Source organism: Pinus tabuliformis, chromosome 6, assembly GCF_031772625.1.
Source record: "Pinus tabuliformis cultivar Carrire ecotype Pingquan chromosome 6, CPIR1, whole genome shotgun sequence".
Taxonomy (NCBI): Eukaryota; Viridiplantae; Streptophyta; class Pinopsida; order Pinales; family Pinaceae; genus Pinus; species Pinus tabuliformis.
In genome coordinates this window covers 380752911-380771708 of record NC_142292.1, presented here as the reverse complement: position 1 = coordinate 380771708, position 18798 = coordinate 380752911, and the positions used below count along the sequence as shown (strand labels likewise).

The 18798-nt window shown below is 40.8% G+C and overlaps 1 protein-coding gene across 1 annotated transcript in view; it reads right to left on the bottom strand.

The window, feature by feature from the left end:
- ATG3 (autophagy 3 (APG3)) overlaps nucleotides 1–18798 on the bottom strand; it is a 151715-nt gene that overhangs the window by 17698 nt on the left and 115219 nt on the right. The gene's annotated exons all lie outside the window — the stretch shown is intronic.

The window sequence follows — 18798 nt, the reverse complement described above, 5'->3', positions numbered from 1 at the left end:
GGTTGATCAATTCCATCCCTTTGACCTGATTTTGGGTCCACTTGGTCCCGTGTGGTCCCACAACCTATTGAAGTTAATTTCACAAATACCACTTGGTCCCATGTGGTCCCACAACCTATTGAAGTTAATTTCACAAAGACCACTTGGAAACCAAGTTTTCACAAGGATTTCCAGGACTAGGCATCTCCTTTACAAGTTTTATCCTCAAACCCTAGCCCTTGAAATTCCCTTGGCCCTCCCTAGGGAGCCTTATATCTTACTTCTCAAGCAAACAAACCATACAATTGAGTCTCTTCTGTGAATAGGACTTAGGAATCACTCCTCATCCTTTCATTGGCTCATTCATCTAGTGATTCCCTTCATACTGGGTCTCCTCCCATCAATGAAAGTCCATAAAGAGCAGGAAGCCTTAGTTGAGGTGATAGTGGGCTATCGCTCCATTGTTTCCCTTGCCCTAGCAACTGCCCTTTTAGGATCCCCTCCTAGGACCCCTGCTAGTTTGAGTGGTAACATTTCTAAATTATAAAAATAAATTCACTAATCCTAGAGCTGTGGACTTCGAAGCCTCTACATACTTTTTTGTTGACTCCTCACTCAATTGACCCACCTCAATTTCTCATGTCACCAACCCTCTCTCTGTTATTACTAACACTCAACCCCACTAAAGGAAACCCTCGATCATGCCACTATTCCACACCCATTGTAGTCTTAACTCTCTTCTACGTGTGTATTTGACCCTCACACTACAACTAAATTATTTTTTTCATTTTTTCTAAACTATAAAAATAAATTCACTAATCCTAGAGTTGTCGACATAGAAACCTCTCCATACCTTTTTTTTCACAGCTCACTCCATTGACATGCCTTCATTTCTCATGCCCTCTCTCCTATGTCCAAAAATTCGCGATAAAATCATGATAACAATGACAAAACACAAATTTTTCACCTGGCCGATGTTATCGATCAAGCTTCTTATGATTTTTTCAAAAATGAAAAACTCGGGATTTTATCGTAAAACTCGCGATAACATCGGGAGTCGATCCAAAAAATTGTGACAAGAGACTAGGCCACGTATAAGTTAGAAAAAGACCGAAAAATCCACTCATTTTGCACTCTAACCTTTGCAATTCATGCCTATGGAGAGAGGAGGTGTTTGTCACTGCCCAAGAGGAGGAGCTTTACCAGTTTTTTGGCGTGGATTTAGAGTTTTGTCCATTGCTCAACATGAAAGTCTCAGTGTGTCGATTTGCAAGTGCCAAGTATGTATTTTAATTTCTCTCTAAGTCTCTGTAACACAATGACATGCTCGAAGGCATGTACTACAATGCAATGAAGGTCAACAAAAGAGAATACTCACATAAGAAGTATAAGATTGTTGACTAAGAAGCCAGTAAAGAAGAAATGCTAACTAGTCCTAGAAGCAAGCAATGAAGAAGTGCTCTCACAAGGAGCAGAAAGTGGTTGACCAATCTATCCAAGAAAAAGAAAATGAAGAAAGAAATCATGTGAAGAATACCATGATCACCAAGAATCACTATCTAACAAGATACTTTGAAGACATCTCCAGAAAGAATGCATGACAACTCTGACAAAGGAAGAAAAAGATCAAAGACTCTTGACACCTATGAAGGCCTTGGAGATATGAAAGTTGCAGATAACTGATTCTACTCTACGAAGATGTCATGATGAAGTAGCCATCTAACAAAACTTAATGTTGAAACAAAAATAGGATGAAGTCATGAAGGGCTACTCGATTGAAGCATGGGAACAAGCAAGTTCAACGAAGCATCCATGAGAAGAGTATTCTGAAGCATGGACAAGATAACAAAGGAGTAACCAGATGACAAGGGATCCTGATGACAAGAAGACCACTTTCCACAAAGGAAGCAATGGATCCTGATGACAAGAAGACCACTTTCCACAAAGGAACTTGGACAAGTACCTTGTCAGAGTAAACTTGGGCATGTCTTCCTCAATTGAGAGGAAGTGATAGACACAACATTCTTGTCTCCACTTGGGAAGAAAGAATGGGAGGATTGGGTAATCATCTGGCATTCGATACTCTTTGAGGATGTGTAGGGAATCCAAGACAAGAGTAGGCAAGAGGACCGATATTCTTTGAGGGCTGGGAACCCAAGACAAGAATAGTCATAGAAGGTCATACTCAGTGAACACCCGAGTGGGTATGTACCTTGAGAGACAATGATGAAGGTGTGTATAAGTAATTGGTCTCGCCAACATTGTGCTCTGACCTATTGAAACATAGAGCTATCAGTCAAGGCCTTGTTGTGGAAACAATGTTGGTTACAATGATGCTATAACAGATGGATTGCCAATCCGGTTTCTCTTATGTGAATTCTTCAAGATTGAAACATAGCCAAACACCTTGTAATGTTGTATGAATACCTCCCTAGTTAAGAGGGAGTGTTGAAGGAAATGTAACTAGGTTCGGTCTTCATAAATGTACTTTTGATATTTGTATTTATTCAAGAAAATAAATATTATTTTTATAATATATGTCAATGAATTTCTTGCTCATTGAAATAGGTCTAGCACATGTTAAATTGTTATTGGCGAGTCATATAGTCAAAAGAAAATGTTGAAGACCTTAAGGGCATGTTGCACCATGTATATGTTTGTATAAAAGTCAAAGAATACTCCTCCAAGCAAAGTCAAGTCTCCTCCAAAGCAAAGGCACCATCAAAGAGTCTCCTCCAAGCATGTGACACCACCAAAGAAGCCATCCGAAGCAAACATAACAAGTCAGCCTGCAAACGGTCTTCAAGTCAGCCTTCTAGTCGACCTAAAAGAAGGGACAGCCCTCTATATATAGAAGTTGTCCACTCCACTACAATGTCAAGCTATGACCTCTGAAATCAGCGAGCAAGGAAGACCGAAAAAGGGTAAGGAAAGTCGAAGGAGGAGTGGAGAGGTTTTGGGCCCTCAAATCTCAGTTCACCTACAACAACAGTTGCAGAATTTTCTAGGTTGAACGCACAGCTTGGAGGAGCCATTTTGAGTGGAGATTTTCAGCTATTCTCACCTGGGTATTTGCTTGCTTACTGTAGCAAGCCCAAGTGCACACTTTCCATCTCCATTTGTACTCAGATTCCATGATTATTAATAAAATGGCAAAAGATTATTGTTGTTGCTCTATGGAGTTTTATTTTGTCTTTGCATGCTTTGTTTCAAAATTTTCATGGTTATACTTATGTTGTAGCTAGTGCATGTTTTGGTATTTCACTATAAATTTTCTAGATAGAATATTACAGTGGTATCAAAGCATGTTCTTGGCCAACTGTGGGCTCAAGAGCATGTCATGACTGGACCATTTGGGGGAGTAGTTTACCGACCTAGAGGCAAGGTAGAGGTAGAAGAAGAGGATGTGGTAGAGAGGGTGAGACGGAGAACCTCTTCGATACAGAGTTTGAGAACGCCTGACACTGCATGGGGGACAATGGTGAAGATCAACCTAGGCATGAAGGACGTGACCCATTATTGGAGGAACTGGCCAAAACGAACTAGCAGATGATTGAGATGATGAGGCAGATGATGGCCCTGCAATTACAGAACATGCAGGGAGGACCTCAAGGGGGGGTGGAGTAAACAATGATGGAGAAGGGGGCTCACGCATAGGAGATGGAAGCCAAGCACATCCTCGCACCACCCACACGTATGGCCAAACACCAAAGCCCACTATGCCACGCTTCATAGAGGAGCCAGAGCGTGAGAGGGGTTGATGCTTTCACGGAGTTGATTAGATTGTTCACTGATGGGATTGATGAGTATGAGGACTTGGACCCCAAGATTAAGAGGAATCTCTCCTTCGAAGACTATTGCCATTTGAAAGAGAAATATAGAGGAGTTGGGCCTTCACCCTGGGGACGGCAATAGAATCAGAATTGGGACAACCAGAGAGTCGTCGGGAAGGTGACCTTACCTAGCCATGATGGGTCATCTATGAGTTCAGCGAGGGAATGGGTTGAGAAGCTAGACACATCTTACCTTGAACCCCAATGAGGGAGACTGATGCCATCAGATTTGCCACGCTCCATCTGGAGGGAGATGCGCAGGAGTGGTGGTACCACAGGTTGGCATAGTTTTAAAAACCGAAACCGGCGATCGGACTGATCCACCTAATAAACCAGGTTTCAAACCGGAACCGTTCAAACCGGGACTGGTCAATCAACCAGTTTTTAAAAAAATACATTAAATAATTAATTTTTAATGAAAAAAACTATTTTTAAGATTTAAAACCATGATTCCAAGCCAATAGAGACAAAATATGCAAAGTTTGCTCATCGATGTACCATGTAAAGGTGAATATATCAAAATGGCACTAAGTGCAATACATATCATCGACAAAATGCATAAGCAATGAGGCTCTAAATGGCCAATAAAGTCCAAAAACAATGTTACAAGTTATGAGGCCATTGGCTTACTACAAGACTACAAGTATACACATGATCAATCATCAAATTCATCACCAATACTAGACACAAGATCATCAACAGGAGCTACATAGACATCATCTAGTTCAGGGTCTAAGGATGCCTCAGCCTCATCTACAACCTCGGTAGTAACACTGCCACCAAAAACAATAGAAGTGGACCTAATGGAAGCACGAGTTGGTCAAGTTGCACGATTAGTGCCTTCCATTGGTTGTTTTCCTTTGCTTGATGCAGCTACTAATCTTGGTTCTGGTGGCGCTACCAATCTGCTTCATCCTCCCCTAATGCCATGTCAATATCAAAATCAGCATCAAACACAAGATCTTTAGTCTCCTCCGAATGTTGGATCAATATCGTCCAACACAATGGGATCTAGATCAGGGGTTATGTTCATCAATTGGTTGCGCCTTAGTCGAAGGTTGTATTGCACAAAGACAAGATTGTCTTGAAGATGCCAACTCTACTAACAACTCCAAACTATCTTCAAAATTGCTCCAACTCCAACTCCAAGCCTCCAAGATGACTACCCCAGCGAAAACTCAACACTCTCTTATTAGTTTTTGGTAGCATCAAATGTGCTCTAGCCATGAAAATTAGTGGAGAGGCTAAGGCACATGAGTCCTAAAGAACCCAGAAACTGTTTGGTGAAATTCTACCATGATTGTATTTTATTAAAATAATTAATATTTTCAATGGGGGTTCCTAAGTCTAAACTTAGGAAAATTAAAATATTAATGGGTATTAATCAAAATATGGGTGAGAGTGATCTAGAAGGCAGAACAAGTCAAGTTTTAATCTTAGTCGCTGATTAGAAACTTAATCTCGGTCTTTGAAGTCTCAACGAGAAAAGTATAAGAAGGAGGCTTGGGGTTCATTTAGAAACAGTACCAGATTAGCTGGAATTTTGCTGGGTGAAGTGAGGTAAAACTCACTCAAATTTTCCACCAGTATTTTCTCTGTAAAGGATTGCTAGATGAGCATCCTATATTTGTATTCAGATATTTCAACCCCATAATAATAAACCCTCAGAACTGCTGCACCGGTTTTCCCGCATTGGTTTTTTCCGGGAATTATTGTGTCCAAAAATAAGTGTCCCATATGTATCTTGTTCTTTGCTCTGTTTTCTGTTTCAGGAGATCATACATTTAATTAGTGTAGGTTGTAGCAATGTTTTACAACTCGGACTCGGCCGAGGATCGACTCCGACTCGGTAATGACTCGGCCGGCTCGATTTCAATGACTCGGTCGTTGTAAAAAATACATTAAATATTTATTTTTTTTATAAAAAAACATAATTTTAAATATTTTAAACATAATTTTAAAGATTTTCATTCAAGTTTCCAAACACACAACATTATAATATACATGGAAGACAACATATGATCAAAGTAGGCTCATGAACCAATCCATTATATCAAAATGGTACGGTGGTACCCAATGGCAATAGTAAATACATAGTCAACTGTAGTCTGTCATACATGATCAAAGACTCAAGAGTCAAAACAAAATACAAATAACCAAGGAGGCTAGTAGCTACTGCCAGAGGAGCCAAGATCATCTCGACCAATCTCTGGATCATCATCATCAGAGTCAGACAAGGGGCCCCATGGCTCCTCCTCATCATCATCGTCTCCAACTGCAACTGTAGAAGTGGTGCCAGTACCACTAGGTTGTGCAGCAGATGCAAGCTGAGATAGAGTACAAATGCGGCTGCGCTTCTGTCGTGGCTAAGCAGAGGAAGGCGAAGCACCTACAACTGGAGTCCTACTAGCTGGCTGTGAGACTGAGGCTGGTGGATCGGGATCTGCATTCAACTGAACAGGCTGCAGTGCATGTTCAACACCAAGTTGATCAATCTCAAGATCCTCATCAGGATCAAACTCTGGTAGACGACTCTCCACTACCCAATCTGATGTTGGATCAATGTCTTCCAACACAATGGGATCTGAATCAGGTCTTTTGTTCAGCAATTGGTTCCGTCTGAGCCGAAGGTTGTATTGGACAAAAACTAGATCATTCAACCATTTTTGCTCCAAACGGTTTCTCTTCTTTGTGTGAATCCTCTCAAAGACAGACCAATTGTGCTCACACCCAGCCGTCCTTTCCATGACTCGACCAAAACCGCTGCCCAGCCGTCCTTTCCATGACTCGGCCGAGTCAATACGGACCCGGCCGGGTTGACCGAGTCAGCTATGACTCGGCCGAGTCATTGGATGACTTGGCCGAGTCATAGCTGACTCGGTCAGCCAAGCCGGGTCATGGGCCGGGTCATTGAGCTGGCTATTGAAACGGTCCGAAACGGCCGTTTCGGTTTCAACTCGGCCGTTTCGTAAAACAGTGGGTTGTAGAAGTAATTAGCTTCATTATTCAGAAGAATAACTTGATGAATATAATTTAAAAGTCAAGAAGGTGAAGTAGATTCAGATTTGCTGCAGTAGGGGTTCCTTCAATAGTTGGAATTTTCACATCTCTAAGCTCCCAATCAAACTCACAAAAACTCCAAATGAGATGTGTGAGGAAAATGAGGGGGGTGAGATCATTTTAAAGGCTTGGAGAGGGTGTTTTTGGAGGGAAACAACCCTCACTTTCCCTCCAAAACACCCAAGAAGCTTCCTAAAAGACGTTGTGTGGGTTTGCCACAACCTTGGCAATGAATCAACCGGTTTAGGATGGAACCGACCAGTTTGACCACAAATCGGCCAGTTTCGTCCTAAACCGGCCGGTTTGGTCTGATTTTTATGGTTTTTTGGATAAATAAACTCTTAAACCGGGTTTTTTTTGTCCAGTTTGACCCAGTCGCCCAATGAACCGGCTAGTTTGACCGGTTTCTGGTTCATGCCGGTCAATTTTTAAAATTATGCAGGTTGGTCATGCTCGGGCATGCTTCCATTACTTCTTACAACAAGTTCACTAGCCGGTTGGTGGAGAGATTTGACTAGAAGGATCTGGAACTGCACTTCAAGGAGTTGGCGAACCTAAAGTAAAATGGCACTGCAGAGGCCTTTATAGTTGAGTTTCAGAGGCTTGCAGTGATGGTCTCTGACATATCGAAGGTGAGGTTGTTCATGCTATTTACGGAGGGGTTGGTTGCGCAGCTGAGGGGATGGGTGTGTGCATACCTGCCAATTGCATTGCAAGATGCCATAACCAGAGCCTGGGACATGTTAGTCACAGTTACAAAGATGAGAGCACCTATGCCCTAGACCTACTTTCTCGCAGAAGAGGAAAGACACCAGGCCTCAACAAAAGGATTAGACAGGGAGAGCACAGTTGGATGACGAGATTAGGAGAGATCTCAGGAGGAGGAGGTTGTGTTTTTACTTGTCAAGAGCCATGGACTCTAGGGCATCATTGTGCCAAGGGCGAGGCCTATTATATTGAGGTGTGTTCTGACAGTGAGGTTGCGGAGGAGGATATGGAGCAGGATCCAGACATGGGAGGTAATGTGTTGAGAAATATAGAGCATTAGCATTAGGTGATTTATCTTCTATTAGTGACTCCTTGTGAATGCTTTTTCTTGTTTAGATTAGGATCTTCTTGATGTTAGATTATTAGTGTTCTTCTTCATCAAACAATATCCAATACATGAACATAAATACACAATAGACACAGCATGTAGGCTATGAACCAGGGCCAAAACCTCTCACTCTTTGAGAGGAAAATCTGCACAAATTCTTCTTATAGAGATTCCAATTGACGAATACCAAGACCAATACCCTTGACCTATTAGCCTCTCCAAGACCAAGACACAAGTCCTCTTCTCTTATTTCAACCTTCTTATCATTACCGAGATCTTCATCACTACCTTGACACCAAGATCTTCACCACTATCTTGACACTGAGATCTTCCTCACAGAGATGATCCCTTTACCACAATAGTATCGTCAACAAATTGTAGTTACAACGAACTGTTATGTTATCAATGAGACCTTACTACACTTTGATGTGACACCTAGACAGAGGTATACTTCACTGTAAGGTAGGCCGAGTCATTTTAATGAGACAGTCTTTTGCATTCCTTCCGAACTATTGATCAAGGAGATCCGAACTTGTTACTATTCTCATCCATCTGAGATCTTCATCACAGATATCTTCATCACAAAGATGATACCTTTACCACAATAGTATCGTCAACATACTGTAGTTACAACGAACTGTTACATTATCAATGAGACCTTACTTCACTTTGATGTGACACCGAGACAAAGGTATACTTCACTGTAAGGTAGGTCGAGTCCTTTTAATGAGACAGTTTTCTGCATTCCATCTGAACTATTGATCAAGGATATTCGAACTTGTTACTATGCTCATCCATCTAAAATACAGAGGGATTTGTATTCCCTTTAACTGTGATTACATCCAACCTATTTATTCTACGCATCTGAATCCTATCTGAACTCCTTTTTGCCTTCTCCACTGAAAATCTCAAAGATATGCGAAGTTTGTTCTGTGTTAATGCAAATAGCCTAGCCTCCTATATATAGTGATTCATCCATATAGTTAAGCCGACCTGAGCATCTGAATGGGTGGGTCTCTTTAATGTGAGCCGACATGAGTTTGTCACCTTATTTAGAAGCTGACATGAAGAGAGGACTGTGTGCTTGTCGTTGGAGAGCTTCTAGACAATCTTATTAACTCAAATACATTTGACACATGCCCAAGAAGGGTTCTTCATACATGACTTAGACTCATTGACTTTTAATGACCAATCCTAAGGCTCTTAATGGGAGCCATCTAAAATAAAATCACTTGCTCATGAAACCCATGAAGCAAGGCTTACAATAATAATCTTATTTTCTTTATTACATCATTTACAAAAGTCACAATTACATGTCATTATGAAGACTGAACCTAGTTACACTTTTCAACACTCCCTCTTAACTAGGGAGGTATTCATAATGGTACTTGGTCATTCTCAATCTGAAGAATTTCTCATAAGAAGAATCGGATTGGTAACCCATCTGTCTAGCATCATATCAACTAGCATTGTCACATAGCAAGGCCTTGACTAACAACTCTATCCACATGATCAGAGCACAATGTTGGCGAGACCAATGATTCATAGACACCATAATCATTGTCTCTCAAGGTACATACTCCACTCAAGTGTTCACAGAGTATGACCTACTTTGGACTATTCTTATCTTGGATAGCCAGTCCTCAAAGAATATCGGTCCACGACTACTCTTATCTTGGATGCCCTATCTCATCCTCAAAGAGTATCGAATGCCAAATGATTACCCAATCCTCCATTCTATCTTCCCAGGTGAAGACCAAAATGATGTGTCTATCTCTCCCTCTCAATTAGGGAGAACATATCAATTACAATAACGGAATGTACTCATTCCTACAGAAGGAATTTACCTAAGCTCCTTCTTGGCTTAGGAATTTCCAAGTTTCTTCTGAGTAAGAAACTTGCTTTCAGGCTCCCTCTTAATTAGGGACCTACAGCAGCTCCTCACCCAGTTGCTTGAAGAGCTCTTTCCTTTGATGTCATGAATTTCTTTGTCAAGGAGTCTTCATCTTTTATGGCTTCTTCATAGGGCACAGACCATCCATCACTTTCATCCACGAGTTAGTCATGTCATTTTTCCTTTCATCAGAAAGTGATCCATTAGTCTTCATCTTGTCTTGCTTCATGTCATGCTGCCTTCTTCATGCCATATTTTTCAAAAGGATCTTACATCCTTCTATATGGTCCTCTTGGAAGTCATCCACAGTTCTTCCCTTGGCATTCCTGCATATGCCCATCCAAATATTTGTTCAAAAATCAGAAATGAACACTTAAATCAAAATTACCTTTGTGATGGTATTTCATCATGACATCTTCCAGTTTGCATCAGCATCCTGCATACATGTTGACATACCTCCCAAAGATATCCATTGTCAAGGGTTTCAATCTTTTCCAGACTTTCTTCAGTGTCTTCATATCTTTCCGGGAGATTTCCTAGTCAAATCTTCTTGGTCTTCCGGATGTTGATTGCCTTTACCATGGTTGCATATCTCACGATCTCTTCCTTCCTTTCTTCACACATTTCATTTCATTCCTAGGAGCTTCCAATCAGAGTTCCTCAATTGTAGTCAACCACCTCATACTTCATATGAGGACATATTATGTTGATTTCATCTAGTGTGACCCATGCCTTCCGGCAACCTTTCATAGGAGGAGAATCCTTTCCTTTGATCATGCTTCTCAAGATCAAGCAGTGATCCATGTTACCTGCAACCATACAACATGACTTTATAATATTGAATACAAGCATACATACCTCATTTACCTTTAGGCCATCTAGGCTTCTTTCAGTAGCTTTCTTGATTGAAAAGAGCTTCAATCCCTTGATCTGCTTCATATGTCATCATACCATCATCCCATGAATTCCACATGTTGGAGTTCCTGATGAAACACTTGCTTCCACTCTAGATCGGTGAATCCTCCGATGAGGATTCCATCAGAGAATCTTGAGGATCTTGCATATCCCTATCCAACAAATGTTTCCTTTTGACTTGATGTATGATGAGACTTGTCCTGGATGACTTCTTCCCTTTCTTAAGTTTCCAATGAGGTTCTCAAGAGTTATATCCTTCATAGTTGACTATCAGACATCTTTCATGTTTCCTATGGTGATGTCACGAGCTCTTACTTCTAATGTTTTTCCTCTTCCTTGGACTTCCTTCTTTCAGCTTCCTCCACTTCTTCGGTGAAATGGACTTCTTCTCTATCTTTCTTGTTATTGCCCTACTTGAGCTTAGGACAATCTTTCTTGTAATGCTCATAGCATTGAATCTTAGCTATGTTCTTCTTTTCTTTCAGCAAATGTCTAAATACTTTTTTCCCTCAACCTGTCTTCTTCTATCTTGCATAGAAACCACAAGTTGTTGAATGGGATAACCTTCTTATCCTCATAGACATTTGTTACCTTGTTCATCAGTTAGTTGTATGAATATTATCTCATCCTAGATCTTGCAATTGAGATCTTATGAAGATAACCCTTTATCCTTTGATACCTTCAATTTGTGTAGATCAGATCTAAGTGATGTGACCTTCTTTATCGCATCTTCAAAGAATAGTTCTACCAGCTTATCATATATATCTCTTTGATGTCTCCAATACTGCTATATGAGGGGACCTTTCATAAGAATCCCTTTCCATGTATTCAAAGGAGACCTTTTCATTGATATGTTCAATGACTTCACTTTCTTCGAGGACTATGTCTATCCTCCTTTTCCATGCAAGGAATTTCGATGACCCAACCAGCTTATAGATCTCCTTGCAAAACGAAGTCATTTTACCAAATTTGATTATAGAATGAAAGATACTTACTTGACAAGTGAAGATGAAATCTTCAACTTGATCACTTTGATGGTGGTTGAAGAAGATGTATTAGTGCCTCTTTTGGATGATCTTCTTCCAAATGAAAAGCCCTTCTTCAATAAAAGGAGATTGCTCCTTTTATGATGACAACACCTTTAGATCTAGCTCTCTTTGTTGATGGTGATTGATGAGGATGTTTTGTTGCTTCCTCGGATGATCTTCTTCAAGGATAAGGAGAGGATCCTTGCTTCAATGAGAGGGAACTTGCCTTATAGCTTTTGAAGATGATGACAATGCCTTCTAGCCTTAAAGCTACCTCGACTTCTTCGGTGGTGAATGAGTGTAGATCAGAAATGCTTCTAGGGTTTCGACTTTCTCTAAGATGATGTGATCTTAGTCCTTGAAGTCCTTCTCTTGGATGTCTATACTTTGGGCTACCTTGCATTGTAGATCTCTTCGGCGTGATGAGGATCTTTGTGATCATTTAATGATGACTTAGAGGATCCAAAACTTTTGTTGGTGTAGGCTGCTTCTTCGATCTAGGGTTTGATTCTTCAATGTAGATATTAAACTTTTGCTTTGATACCCTTCGACTTGCTTTGATGCCTTTCTTAAAAACTTGATCCTTGAGTGTCTCTATGATTGCAAGCCCTTTTCTTAACTTTGACACCTTAGCTCTGATACCATGTTGAGAAATCTAGGGCATTAGCATTAGGTGATTTCTCTTCTATTAGTGACTACTTGTGAATGCTTTTGCTTGTTTAGATTAGGATCTTCTTGATGTTAGATTATTAGTGTTCTTCTTCATCAAACAATAACCAATGCATGAACATAAATACACAATAGACACAACATGTAGGCCATGAGCCAGGGCCAAAACCTCTCACTCTTTGAGAGGAAAACCTGCACGAATTCTTCTTATAAAGATTCCAATTGACAAATATAAGACCAATACCATTGACCTATTAGCCACTCCAAGACCAAGACACAAGTCATCTTCTCTTATTTCAACCTTCTTATCATTACCAAGATCTTCATCATCGCCTTGACATCGAGATCTTCACCACTGCCTTGACACCAAGATCTTCATCACTGCCTTGACACCGAGATCTCCACCACTGTCTTGACACCGAGATCTCCATCACAGAGATGATACCTTTACCACAATAGTATCGTCAACAAACTATAGTTACAACGAACTGTTTTGTTATCAATGAGACCTTACTGCTCTTTGATGTGACACCGAGACAGAGGTATACTTCACTGTAAGGTAGGTTGAGACTTTGAGTCCTTTTAATGAGGCAGTCTTCTGCATTCCTTCCAAACTATTGGTCAAGAAGATCTGAACTTGTTATTGTGCTCATCCATCTGAAATACAACGGGATCCGTATTCCCTTTGATTGTGATTACATCCAACCTATTTACTGTACCCATCTAAATCCTATCTGAACTCCTTTCTTCCTTCTCCACCAAAAATCTCAGAGATATTTGAAGCCTGCTCTGTGTTAATGCGAAGAGCCTAATCTCCTATATATAGTGATCCGTCCATATACTTAAGCCGACCTGAGTTTGTCACCTTAATGTGAGTCGACATGAAGAGAGGGTTGTGTGCTTGTCATTAGAGAGCTTCTAGATGATCTTATTAACTCAAATACATTTGACACATGCCTAATAACAGTTCTTCATGCATGACATAGACTCTTTGACTTTTAATGACCAATCCTAAGGCTCTCAATGGGAGCCATCTAAAATAAAATCACTTTCTCATGAAACCCATGAAGAAAGGCTTACAATAATAATTTTATTTTCTTCATTACATCATTTACAAAAGTCACAATTACATGTCATTATGAAGACCGAACCTAGTTACACTTTTCAACATAGTGGACCTCAGGGGCCGAGTGGAGGTGGCCCACCACCACCACCACCTGCTAGAGGGGCGTTTTACCCACATAGGAGGTTATTACTTCACTTTGGGGAGTTTTGAAGTATTTGACCTTAAAGATTCATGAAACTATACAGGGGCGGAGAGTATCAGTGTTGGTGGACAGTGGGGCTACCCACATTTTCATTGATGCACAGTTGGTGGAGAGGCGAGGCATTCATACAGAGACTTTCGAGGGGTTCTTGGTTTTGGTGCCTGGTGATAGGACCATGCAGTGCACGAGGTACGTTCCCAACATGACGGTGACCATGGGAAACTACTCGATGACAAATCATTTCTTCGTGATGGATGTTTCGAACACCAATGTGGTGATGGGGCTTCAGTGGTTGTATTCCTTGGGGCAAGTCACCATAGACTGGAGGAAGTTGGAGATGGAGTTCACTGGCTCGGATGGGAAGTTAGTGGTTTTGAGAGGTATGCACTCATATCCACCCCAAACATTGTCTGTGCATAGGATGGAGGCAGACTTGAGACACAGAGACATTGCTTGGGCAGTTGAGTTGAGGATTTCAGAGTCTAAGGGGCAAGGCCAGCAGACACATCCGAACATCTTGGCACTCATAAAGAGCCACCAGGCAGTGTTTGGAGAGATTCCTCTAGGTAGACCACCGGAAAGAGGGTTCGAGCACACCATTGAGCTAGAGGAGGGAGTACATGCAGTCATTACCACTCCCTACAGGCATCCCAAGGCATATCGAGATGAGATTGAGAGAGTGATACAAGAGTTGTTGAGGTTGGGGCACATCAGGCCTAGCTTGAGTCCCTTTGCTTCTTCTGTTGTGCTGGTGAAAAAGAAGGATGGGACCCTCTACATGCGTATAGAGAGCAGGACCCTCAACAAGAAGACGTTGAAGAACAAGTATCCCATTCCGCGCATTGATGAGTTGATGGATGAGCTTAGAGGGGCTAAATACTTCTCTAAGATAGACTTGTGCTCGGGATATCACCAGATCCGAGTGAGGGAACAGAATATCCCCAAGATTGCTTTCCGTTGTCAATATGGACTCTTTGAGTTTTTGGTGATGCCCTTTGGACTAACCAACACACCAACCACATTCCAGTCTTGCATGAACCATGTGTTTCGCACGCAATTGCGACGATATTTCCTTGTGTTCTTTAATGACATTTTGATATATAGTCAGACTTGGGAGGAGCGCCTCCAACATCTGGAGGAGGTATTGCGCATATTGGGGGATCAGCAGTTGTATGCGAAGATGTCCAAATGTGAGTTTGGACTGCTTGAGATGTTGTACCTGGGGCACGTGATCGAAGACAATGGAGTGAAGGTACACCAGGAGAAGATCAAGGCCATCCTGGATTGGCCTACACCCAGGAATGTGACGTAGTTGAGGGGATTCTTGGGCATTTGCACACACTACAAGAGGTTCTTGAAGAGGTTCTCACAGTTGGTAGCACCCCTCATGGATTTGACGGAGAAAGGGGCCTTCGAGTGGACACAGGTGGCATTTGCACGCCTCAAGAAGGTGATGAGAAGATGCCCGGTTTTGGCCTTGACAGACTTCACACGACCATTTCTATTGGTGTGTGATGCCTCTAGCGAAGGGGTTGGGGTTGTATTAACGCAGGGAGGCCACCCTATAGCATTCGAGAGCAGGAAACTACTACCCCATGAGCGGTTGTACTCTATTTATGATAAGGAGATGTTGGTAGTGATGCATGCTTTAGCCAAGTTCACGCAGTATCTAGTGGGCAACCAGTTCAAGGTGAAGACTCACCACAACAGTCTTCATTTCTTCCTAGAGTAGCAAACCTTGCAGGAGAGGCAGCAGAAATGGGTGAGCAAGATCTAGGCATACGACTTTGAGATCGAGTATGCCAAGGGCAAACAGAATGTAGTGGCCGATGAACTTTCTCGAAGACCAACGACACTCGCTCCGATGGACATAACACGGGAGTGGAGGGCACAGTTGCTAGTGGATTACTCCAAGAATCAACATGCATGCGAGATCTTGGATGGTACTCATGGGGATGACAGATACAGAGTGATGGATGAGGCCAAGGTACTCCGAAACTTGGCCAAAACTCGACCATCATGTAATCATCTATGAGAGTTAATATAGGCTTGTTTTTCCTTCTAAAATGTCATCTATGTGTCTTATTCCCTTTTTTCTTGCAAGATAATGTGTTATTCACTTATTTATTTATATATATATATATTTTTATATATACATATATGATGTTTCAGACAACGTTTCCAATTTTGGTAGGTGATGTTTCTAAACGTACCCATTTCAGAAACTCCAAAACATTTCAGCATTTCGTGCAACTTAGCTGATATCTAATCTCAGCCATAGATCAAAGGGTTAGGGTTCTCTCATCATAATGAAGCTAAAAAGGAGCAAAAAGGCTAGAGAGCTCATTCATTCTTCATGTGCATTTGTGGAGGAGAAGAGAAGAGCAAGGTCAAAGAGAGGGAAGTTGTGATAGCCAAGTGCTGAAGGGGAAATAGAGGTACAGCAGCTAGGAGAAGTTTAAAGAAGCTCGAACCCCAAGGCTGGGAGGCAGCACACAGGTCGAGGTAGCATAGGTAAGTGGCATGCAGGTTGATAAGGTTACAGCAGTCATTTCCAGTGCTGAAACCAAGGAGAATCTTAGCAGGTTTTTTTAGAGATACTCTCAAGAGAGCAGCCCGAACTTGTAGAGAAATGTATGGGCTGACTGACATGCATTTTCAAGGAGAAATTCTGTCAGCAGAAGCACACAGTTCGATGCAAAGATTACTGACTGCAAGCACAGTTTTCAAGGGCATTTAATGCTGGTTGGAGACCCTTAAGGACATATTCAGGACAGAGAGCACGAAAATCTAGGCTGGAGTTTGCTGACATTGGAACACATTCCTAGGGGTAGAGATTGTTGGAGTGTGCACTAATTTACAGACAGTGGTACAAAATTCAAGGAGTTGGGCAGAGTTCAAAAGGGAGATAAGTACCCCTGAGTTTTATTGCTGTGTAAAATTTTCCTGAGAAAAGCATAATAAAAATCTCCTTCAAACTGGTTTTCCCCTTGTGGGTTTTTCCAGGGTCAGAGTTGACCAAAAATCTGTGTCACACTTGTTTGAATGCTTGTCTCTAATTTTCTATCAGCTGAAAAGTGAAATAGTAGTGGTAGCCTGTAATGTTTCTTTTAAAATTTGCATTAAGTTTATATATATCAGCATGATTATGTGGGGCTGTGGGCATTAAACCATATGCAAAGAAAACTGAAACTGTGGAGGGTTGCAGCAGAACCTAAAATTTCTACATTAAAAATTATGTTTTGCATTAAAACCCTTGGAACACAGAAATTTATACTGTAATGTGCTAGAAGCCCCTTCCAGATTCATTGAAGATAGTTTGATGTTTTATTTCACTTGGACAAACATTGCAGATCATCTACGCTTAAAAATAATTAAAAAACAGAACATTTGGCAGCAAATTCAAGTATCCATTCGTATAACAATTTGGTTATTTAATTGCTCTCACTTGTCCCAAATTTGAATCAAGATTGTCTTCCTAAATCAGCAATATTTGAACTTTTCACCACGCTGGTTTTTCTTCCTTCTTTAGTTTCTATAGTTTAATGGATAAAGCACCACTCAGCCAAATACATAAAAAGCAATGCATTTCCTTCTTGTTAATGATCAATCTGCCATTATTAGGGCAGAGAACTTGCAGATTTGTGAATTTAATATATAGGTTAGTTATTGTGTTTTCATTGGCAAGAAAAAATTGTAAGTTTGTGGCTAAATGTATGGTATGCCAACAGAATAAGGGAGAGACAATCAAGACCCCTGGGCTCTTGCAACCATCAGCCATACCAAGTCAGTGTTGGGAAAAAGTTTCAATAGATTTTATTACAGTTTTACCCAAATCCGAAGGAAAGTCATTATGGTAATGGTATATCAAATGACAAAATATGTCCATTTTTGCTCTCTTTCTAATCCTTTTAAAGCAAGTACAGTGGCAGAAGCATTCTACTAACTTCATAGAAATAGTCCAAAAGCTACATGGAACACCGAAGATTATTGTAAGTGACAAAGAAATTTTTGGACTGAGTTCTTTTGTTGTTTGGGTACTCAATTGGCTCACAACTCATCTTGCAACCCTCAATTTGATGGGGCAATTGAGATTGTGAATAAATGTTTAGAAGGATATCCATGTTGCTTTGCATCTCATAAACAAACAAAATGGGTCAAGTGATTCCCATTGGCAGAATGGTGGTACAACACATCTTTCCACACTTCATAAAAAAAAGTCCCCATATATGGCACTTTATGGATATCATCCTCCATCTGTCACATCACCCTTGAGAGGAACTATAAAGACTCAAGCAGTGGAGACTCAAGCAGATATGGCACCAACAAGAGGTTCTCAAACTATTGAAGGGCAACTTGGTTACAGAAAAAAATAGGATGAAACAGCAAGTAGATCAACATTGCAATGAAAGGGACTTTAAAGTAGAGGATTGGGTACTTGTGAGACAACAACCATATATACAGATGTCCCTCAAGCAACAAAAGAAGGATCATCAAATATTGTATTATTCATTGTATTCATTGTAAAAGGAGGTTCTCCCTTGAAGTGGACTGTAATTATTGGCTTCTTATCATTTTTAAGGCGCGTGGTTCATAACAGAAATCTGTTGGAGTTAACAAGCACCATCCCCAAAGAGAGAGGTTGATTATGATTTATGAATGACCTTTGGCAATTGCCTTCATTCTCCATGTGGAGTTATTTGTGTCGTTTATTCAGTGAAGCCCCTAGTAATGGCAGGTCCCCACTATGTAATTGTAATCTTATGTACATTAATATGAAAACTATATTTTGCTTTTGCAAAACAAATAATTAAATGCTGGCTTACACAAATTACTACTATATTACATTAACATTACATAGTATATTTCATCAGGCAGGTTTACTGGGGATGTCCACGAGTGTGGGGAAGCATCCCCACAAGGTTTTCCTTGGAAAATAATATTTCAACAGCTTCACCCTTTCCAATATTTAAGACATGGATGAAAATAAAATGGTTGCATAAAAGGAATTGAGAATTCAATTCATTGTTTGTATTAGCATAATTAAATACAAGTG